This window comes from Trichomycterus rosablanca, chromosome 1 (assembly GCF_030014385.1).
Source record: "Trichomycterus rosablanca isolate fTriRos1 chromosome 1, fTriRos1.hap1, whole genome shotgun sequence".
Lineage (NCBI taxonomy): Eukaryota > Metazoa > Chordata > Actinopteri > Siluriformes > Trichomycteridae > Trichomycterus > Trichomycterus rosablanca.
This window is the reverse complement of record NC_085988.1, coordinates 54,606,430-54,615,301: the sequence shown is the minus strand read 5'-3', so window position 1 is coordinate 54,615,301 and position 8,872 is coordinate 54,606,430.

The following is an 8,872-nucleotide window of genomic DNA, read 5'->3' as shown; positions in this document are numbered from 1 at the left end:
AATGAATGTGGTTTAGTAATTTAGTACAATATAAAACTATTACTATTATTATTAGAAAATTGGGGCAAAATTGTAAAAATAAAAACAACTTTTTACAGCCATGAAAACCTTTAAAAAGAACTTGTCTTTTACATTGCTTAAGTGCCTAATTTTCTGTGACTCTTACTACGACTTTTAATAATTAACCAATTGACCTACATGTGACAGAATGTAATTGTTTTATCAATGCTGTTGATTTAAAAGGGTCTTTAAATTTATTTTCTATAGCAAACTGCTGATTTTTAAATCAAGCACAGAGCTGTGGATGCCCACATAAACAGACTTTATGTGTAATGAATTTAAAATATACGACAGATTACCCTTTGGAATAAAATTATGAACAAAAACAAACTTTTTTGAGGTGCACTTGTAGTTTTTAGATTCAGATCTTTAGTAGATGTGCCATTAATAAATGTGCTGCTAGCTACCAACTATTCTGTTGAACATCCTAAAGGCTAAAACATGTCTATACACACACACACACACACACACACAGTTTAAGTCATAACTTTACATACACTTAAGTCTTTGAAACTCATTTTAACCTCTCCACAGACTCCATGTTAACAAATCTTTTCTAAAGTGTTTAGGCTATTTTGTACATGACAAGCAATATTTTCAACATTTGTTCACAAACAGCTCACCATATCGAAATTCCAGTGCATCAGAAGTTTACGTACACCAAGTTGACTGTGCCTTTAAATAGCTTGGAAAATTCCAGAAAACAATACCATGGCTTTAGAAGCTTCTGATAGGCTAATTGACATTATTTGAGTTCATTGGAGGTGTACCTGTGGCAGTATTTAAGGCCTACCCTCAAGGGCCTACTTGCTTCTTTGTTTGACATCATGGGAAAATCAAAATAAATCAGCCAAGACAGCAGGAAAAGAACTGTTTAGCTCAACAACTCTGGTACATCCTTGGGAGCAATTTCGAAACACCTGAAGGTAGCATGTTCATCTGTTCAAACAATTATATGCAAAGTTAACACCATGAGACCACACGGTCATCATACCGTTCAGAAAGGCGACACATTTCTTCTCCTAGAGATGAACATACTTTGGTAAGAAAAATAAAATGTAAAATGTAAAGATGCTGGACAAAATCTAACTGTTTAGCCATATCGACCATTATTTTGTATGGTCGAAAAAGGGTCAGCTTGCAAGCCAAAGGACACTATCCCAACCGTGAAGCACAGGGGTGGCAGATTCATGTTGTGAGGGTGTTTTGCTGTAGGAGGAACTGGTGGTTTCATTCAGCAGTAGCCAGTTGCATTTTTCCTTTTGTAACCTACACTGTTTGTGAAGATGAGTGTGCAACCAAGCACACAGAAACCAAAAACGTTTCTATTCGGGCAGGACCACTGCAAAGATAGCAGTTTCGTTCATATGTGGAAGAAGCTGACAGAGAGATTTTTAACCCTACAATCTGACATTCATATGAAGTCAAGGGCCTCTGCTGGACAATTTTGGAACTTGCTGGCTGAGGTAAATATCCAAACATATAAAAATGTGCCACATATTTGACTTTTTGAATAACCTACTTGTGAGAGTCAGCCTTTTCCCACATAAAATTAAGTCTAAATATCGGTCCACCCTTACTGATGAACACTTAAAAAAACTGCTTGAGAATTGGCATCAGCAGCTATTTTCCAGACTGAAACCATTCAGTGCAAATCATCAGAATAAGGTTAGTGTGGTTTTTCAGTTGCTTGCCATGTAAAGCTGAATATCAATATAGGCAACTGAAGTGCATTTTAAAAAGCTACAAAGCTTCTTTGATAAATGATGAGGCCAACCTTAAAAAGTACATTGCAATGACTTGTCGACTGAAATAGTAGATCTCAAGCCACGAAAGTGTGGGCACCCCTGTTTTAGATTGTGCCCAATATTGCTCCTAAATTGGTATGTTCCTCTCAACATTGATGGTGTCCTTAACGGTGTAACCCTGTAACTCACACCAACACTCCACACACCATGACAGACGCTGGCTTTAAAGCTTTGCAGTGATAAATATCAGAAGTCATTTTACTTTCTAAGCTGGAGAATATGACATCCATATTTTTAAAAGGTGGACTCGTCATCACATGTTTCCACTTAGATTCAATCCATCTTAGATTAGCTTAACCCCAAAGAAAACATTGGTGTGTCTGGATATTGCTGATATACGACTTTTGCTTTGCATTTGCTGCAACTAAATGTGTTTACTTTAAAGTATTCCTCAGCCTATATGATTAAATTCAATACAGAAGTTTGCTGTATTTTATGCAGTGCCATTTGAGGCATAAAAGATCACAAGCCAATATTATTTTTTGCCTTTTGACCACCTTCCTCATATTGTGTTGGTCCCCCTTTTGCTGCCAAAACAGCCCTGCAACTGTGATGCACTGTGTATTCTGACACCTTTCTATCAGAACCAGCATTAACTTCTTCAGCAATTTGAGCTACAGTCTGTTGGATCGGACCACACGGGCCAGCCTTCGCACCCCCCATGCATCAATGAGCCTTGGCCGCCCATGATCCTGTTGCCAGTTTACCACTGCTCCTTCCTTGGACCACTCTTGATAGATACTGACCACTGCAGATCGGGAACACCCAGTCATCTAACCATCACAATTTGGGCCTTGTCAAACTCGCTCAAATCCTTAAGCTTGCCCATTTTTCCTGCTTCTAACACATCAACGTTGAGGATACAACGTTCACTTGCTGCCTAATATATCCCACCCACTAACAGGTGCCATGATGAAGAGATATTTACTTGTCACTTCACCTGTTAGTGGTCATAATGTTATGCCTAGTTGATGTATATGTTATGAACTGTAGATGGTAAAATTCATGAATCTATTCCAAACATGCACTGAGAAACTTTGTACTTAACCTCCTGTACTATTTGCTTACTCGTTTTCCCCACAAAGTGTAAAATATGACTCATTCTTGCTTTCAGACAACAGCTTTCACATCCAGTAATGAAAACATCACCCGTTTTAAATGTTTAGTTTTACATTTACATTTGTGGCATTTAGCAGACGCTTTTATTCAAAGCGACTTACAATTGACTGAATACAATTTGAGCAATTGAGGGTTAAGGGCCTTACTCTGGGGCCCAACAGTGGCAACTTGGCTGTGGTGGGGCATGAACCCACTACCTTCGGATTACTCTTCCAGTACCTAAACCGCTGAGCTACAACTGCTTTCAACTGATTTTATTTTGGCTCATCCAAACTGTTTGAGTGTGTTGCAGGCATTAAATTAGAAATCATCATACAGTATGTTTGCAAAATACAATTTCTGTGCTGTTACAGACAGTTAAAAAATACTGCTGTTTTTGTTTGTTAGTTTATTAGGATTTTAACGTCATGTTTTACACTTTGGTTACATTCATGACAGGAACGGTAGTTACTCATTACACAAGATTCATCAGTTCACAAGGTTATATCAAACACAGTCTTGGACAATTTAGTGTCTCCAGTTCACCTCACTTGCATGTCTTTGGACTGTGGAAGGAAACCGGAGCACCACGAGGAAACCCACGCAGACACGGGGAGAACATGCAAACTCCACACAGAAAGAACCCAGACCACCCCACCTGGGGATCGAACCCAGGACCGAACCCAGGACCTTCTTGCTGTGAGGCAACAGTGCTAACTCTGGGGAGCTTAAGAAGGGGCAGAACACCAGACAAAGAGACACACAACTGTTCCTCAACCATCCAGATGTGCTGAGTTGAAGCTTATCATCGCCTGTTTCATCCGGAATTAAAGCCGTTCTTCTGTGACTACCAGCAGAAGCGCCGGTGAATCCAACATAAACATCATCTTGTAAAGCTAAGTACATTTCTCTGTTATTATGGCCCCAGCAGGAGCATTATATCCATGTTCCGAGTGTAACATGTTCAGTTATTCCTTCTCCGTGTTTAGTGATAACTTTACATGTGATAAGTGTAGATTAGTTGTTAGTCTGACGGAGAAGATCTCAGTGTTAGAAGGGCGCATTCGGGCGTTAGAACAGACTACTACTAGTGAGGGCTTAGTTTCAGCTGTAGCAGTCCCGAATGCCAGCAGTTCAGGTATAGAACCCCAGACTCCGGCATTAGAGCCCTCACAGCGGGGCGACTGGGTGACGTCTCGGCGACATAGTCGTAGGGCAAAGCACCGACCATCTCAGTTGCACGTGTCCAACAGGTTTTCCCCACTCAGTGAGCCACCCGCTGAGCAGCCTGTTAATGTAAGTGCTCTGGTTATAGGAGATTCTCAGCTCCGACACGTGCGTATTGCAACCCCCATAGAGACACCAGCAACCATAGTCACTTGTATTCCGGGGGCCAGGGCGCCTGACATCAGAGCAAACCTGAAAGTGCTGGCTAATGCTAATCGTAGATTTTCGAAGATTGTTATCCACGTCGGCACTAATGATGTTCGTTTACGGCAGTCTGAGGTTACTAAGAGTAATGTTAAAGAGGTGTGTGAGTTAGCTAGGTCGATGTCTGAGGCAGTAGTGTGCTCTGGCCCCTTACCGATTTGACCCAGTGGCGAAACCTACAGCAGGTTGTTGTCGCTGAACCGCTGGATGTCTAAATGGTGCTCAGAAAACTGCATTGATTTTGTAGATAATTGGTCCACCTTTGAGGGAAGGCCTGGTCTTTTGAAGCGGGATGGTGTCCACCCCACGTGGGAGGGTGCTGCTCGCATTTCTTGCAGCATAGGTGACAGGCTTTACCACCGCGTTAGTGTAGCGGCAGATAGTGTTAAATGACTATCCAGAGCCAAGACCAGGCAGCAGACTAACAGGCCTAACCAACTGTCTGCGAGTCGCCATCGGACGTCACCCGGAATCCTTAGGTCACAAACCATTGAGACTGTGTCTGTTTACCGTGGCAGGTGTAAGCCAAAACAAAATCAAAAAGTATGTCATAATAACTTAATTAAAATTCATCTAAATGAGCATCATGAAAACCATAGTAAAGCTAAACTAAAGTTAGGACTTCTAAACATCAGGTCACTTGCATGCAAAACAGTAATTGTAAATGAAATAATTACAGATAATTGTCTTAGTGCACTTTGTTTAACTGAGACCTGGGCTAGACCTGATGAGTATCTAGGTTTAAATGAAGCATCTCCTCCGGGTTACAGTTATGAACATAAGCCACGTCTTAGTGGTCGTGGTGGAGGAATAGCCGCAATTTATGACAAGGACATACAGTAGGTCTCACTGTAAAATCAACTCCCATAACAAACTCGTTTGAAGTTCTTATCTCTGACATAACCAATAAATGTTCATCTGATAAAACTAGTATGTTTAAGCTGGTTACTGTTTATCGACCCCCTGGTCCTTACTCAGAATTTCTTAACGAATTTGCCGATTTTCTTTCTAAATTAGTTTTATCAACTAAGAAAGCTTTAATTGTTGGTGACTTTAATATCCATTATGAGGATAAATGTAATCCACTCAAAACTGCGTTTGACTCTATTTTAGAATCTTTAGGCATCACCCAAAATGTAACAGGACCCACTCACCGCTGTAAACATACCTTAGATTTAATACTTACTTATGGTATAAACATAGACAACCTGGAAATTGTACCACAGAATGACTTAATCTCTGATCACTCTCTACTAATTTATGAAGTGTCCCTGTCCAATAAGGTACAGCAACCAAATCGTTTTAAATGCACTATTACATCTGCAACTGCAGCAGCGTTCATAAACTGCCTACCAGAATTACCAAATATACCAGCATCAGAACCTAAAGAACTAGATCAGGCAACTCAAAACCTAGAGACTGTATTGCGCACAACCTTAGATAACGTAGCCCCACTCAAAACTAAACTGATTAGGGAGAAAAAACTTGCTCCTTGGTACAATGACCACACATGCGCACTTAAACAAGCAGCACGGAAATTAGAACGCAAGTGGCGTCACACTACACTGGAAGTGTATAAGATTGCTTGGAAAGATGCTCTAACTGAGTATAAACATGCACTTATAAAAGCTAAATCTTTATATTATTCGTCCCTAATAGAGAAAAATAAAAACAATCCCAGATTCCTTTTTGAGACAGTGTCCAAATTAACTAAAAACGTCAATGAAACTGAATCTAATATACCGCCTGACTGTACCAGCGATGATTTTTTAAAATTCTTTAATGACAAGATAGAAAAAATACGACTTCAGAGTCAGTGTGTCACCTGCCAATGTTAAGTATGGACTCACTCTGAGCAGCATTGGTGAGAACAGTGATGATAACAGTAACGAGTTAATCCAACTAAATTCCTTTAATCCAATCTCCCAAAATGAACTAACTGTGTTGATTAAATCATCGAAGTCATCATCGTGTATACTCGATCCTGTTCCAACTCGTCTACTTAAAGATTTACTCCCAGCTATTGTAGAGCCCCTGCTTACATTAATCAATGCATCCCTTAGCCTTGGATATGTACCTAAATTGTTTAAAAGTGCTGTTATTAAACCCCTGATTAAAAAACCTAATCTTGATCCACATGTACTAGCTAATTATAGGCCAATTTCAAACCTTCCTTTTGTCTCAAAGATATTAGAAAAAGTCGTTTCCAAACAGCTATGTTCTTATTTGAATGAAAATTGTATTCATGAAAAATTTCAATCAGGATTTAGACCCAACCATAGTACCGAAACCGCATTAATTAGAGTAGTTAACAAGTTGTTAATGTCTTCTGATAATGGATGTGTCTCTTTTCTTGTTCTATTAGATCTTAGCGCAGCGTTTGATACGGTCGATCATAACATTTTACTGGAGAGGCTAGAAAATACAGTAGGTGTTAAAGGACTCGCACTCTCTTGGTTTAAATCATATCTGACTGACCGCTCTCAATTCGTTTATGTAAATAATAAATGCTCGGAAACTACAAAAGTAAAGTATGGTGTTCCACAGGGGTCGGTACTGGGACCGCTATTATTTACACTCTATATGCTTCCACTAGGTGAAATTATTCATAAACATGGCATAAACTTTCACTGCTATGCAGATGACACACAGCTGTATATATCAGCCAAACCAAATGATACTGACACAATCAGTAAGATAGAAGATTGTGTAAACGACATAAAAAACTGGATGTCGTGTAATTTTCTTTTACTTAATTCAGATAAAACTGAGGTTTTACTTGTTGGCTCTAAAGCTGCAAGAGACAAGTTGTCTAACCTGGTGCTAAACTTAAACACGTTCTCTGTTACTCCCAGCCCAGATGTAAAAAACTTAGGTGTCACAATAGATTCAGATCTCTCATTTGATACACACGTTAATAATATTACTAGAGTTGCTTTCTATCATTTGCGTAACATTTCTAAAATAAGAAATATACTATCTGTTAATGACGCCGAAAAACTGATCCATGCGTTTATAACTTCTCGGTTAGATTATTGTAATGCTCTTCTAACTGGATGCTCTGGTAGATCCTTAAACAAACTCCAATTAGTTCAAAATGCAGCAGCTCGAGTGCTAACTAGAACTAAAAAATTTGACCATATTACTCCTGTTCTATCATCTCTACACTGGCTGCCAGTTAAATTTCGCATTGATTACAAAATACTTTTACTAACTTATAAAGCGCTACATGGTCTGGCTCCACAGTATCTGAGTGAACTTATTAATCACTACAGCCCAGCGCGTCCACTTCGTTCACAAGATGCAGGGTTACTTATAGTTCCTAAAATTAAAAAGATCACGGCTGGTGGAAGAGCGTTTTCTTACAAAGCTCCACAACTCTGGAATAATCTTCCTGCCTCTATTTGGGATTCGGACACAGTCTCAATGTTTAAGTCTAGACTGAAAACATATTTATTTTCTCAGGCTTTTGATTAGTATAGACAAAGGCGCAGAGCTTGGGGGTTCTTGGTCATAGAAACTTGTGGTGATCAGGGATGTTGGGTTGCTGTCGTTCTGCCTCTCTTGTCCGATCACTCCGGTTTGATGACGGTGGGGAGATGGGCGCTGATGTCCTGTGAAAGTCTTCATGACCTTGTTACCTGCTTGCTCTCCCTTTTAGTTATGCTGTAATAATTAGGGCTGCCGGAGTCTAAAACTCTCTGTAAAACTGTTTGTCAACTAGCGTTGTACATTATTAACTACATTCTCTGTTGTTTTACCCCGAGGGCATTCTGATGGAAACCTGTTTACCCGCCGAGGTTAAGGATTAAAGTCGAGACTGCCGGGACAACGATGCTGCTCCTGTCAGATGTGACGGGTCTGGAGTAATTGCAACGACAAGAAATCACTAGACTTTATTGAAGACTAGAGTGGATAACAACTCTATTATTATTTAATTGTTTATTTATCTATTTATTACCAGTTATGACTTTTAGATCATTTAATTCTGTGTTTGTATGATTTGTGTAAATCGTGTATTTATTTAAAGTATCCTCCAGGCCACCCAAGAAGGATGGGCCCTGCTGAGTCTGGTTCCTCTCAAGGTTTCTTCCTGTAATTTTCAGGGAGTTTTTCCTTGCCACAGTCGCCCTCGGCTTGCTCAACAGGGGTTTTTGTATCTGTTGGTCCTGGATTTTGTAAAGTTGCTTTGAGACAATGTATATTGTAAAAAGCGCTATATAAATAAAGTTGACTTGACTACCCACTTAGCCACCGTGCTGCCCACTGCTGTTTTTATTTGCATTTTACTCACTGTCCTAACTTTATTTGGAATTGGGTTTGTATAGACTGTTAATTGCTAATAAACTCACTTTAAAGAGAAAACTGTTTAATTGGGGTTTTATTGTGGTCAATTCGATGTTTGTGGTGTTTTCGTCCAGCCATGTAAACCTCAATGGTTTAAATCCAAGCACAAAAAAACAGAACACTTTGTT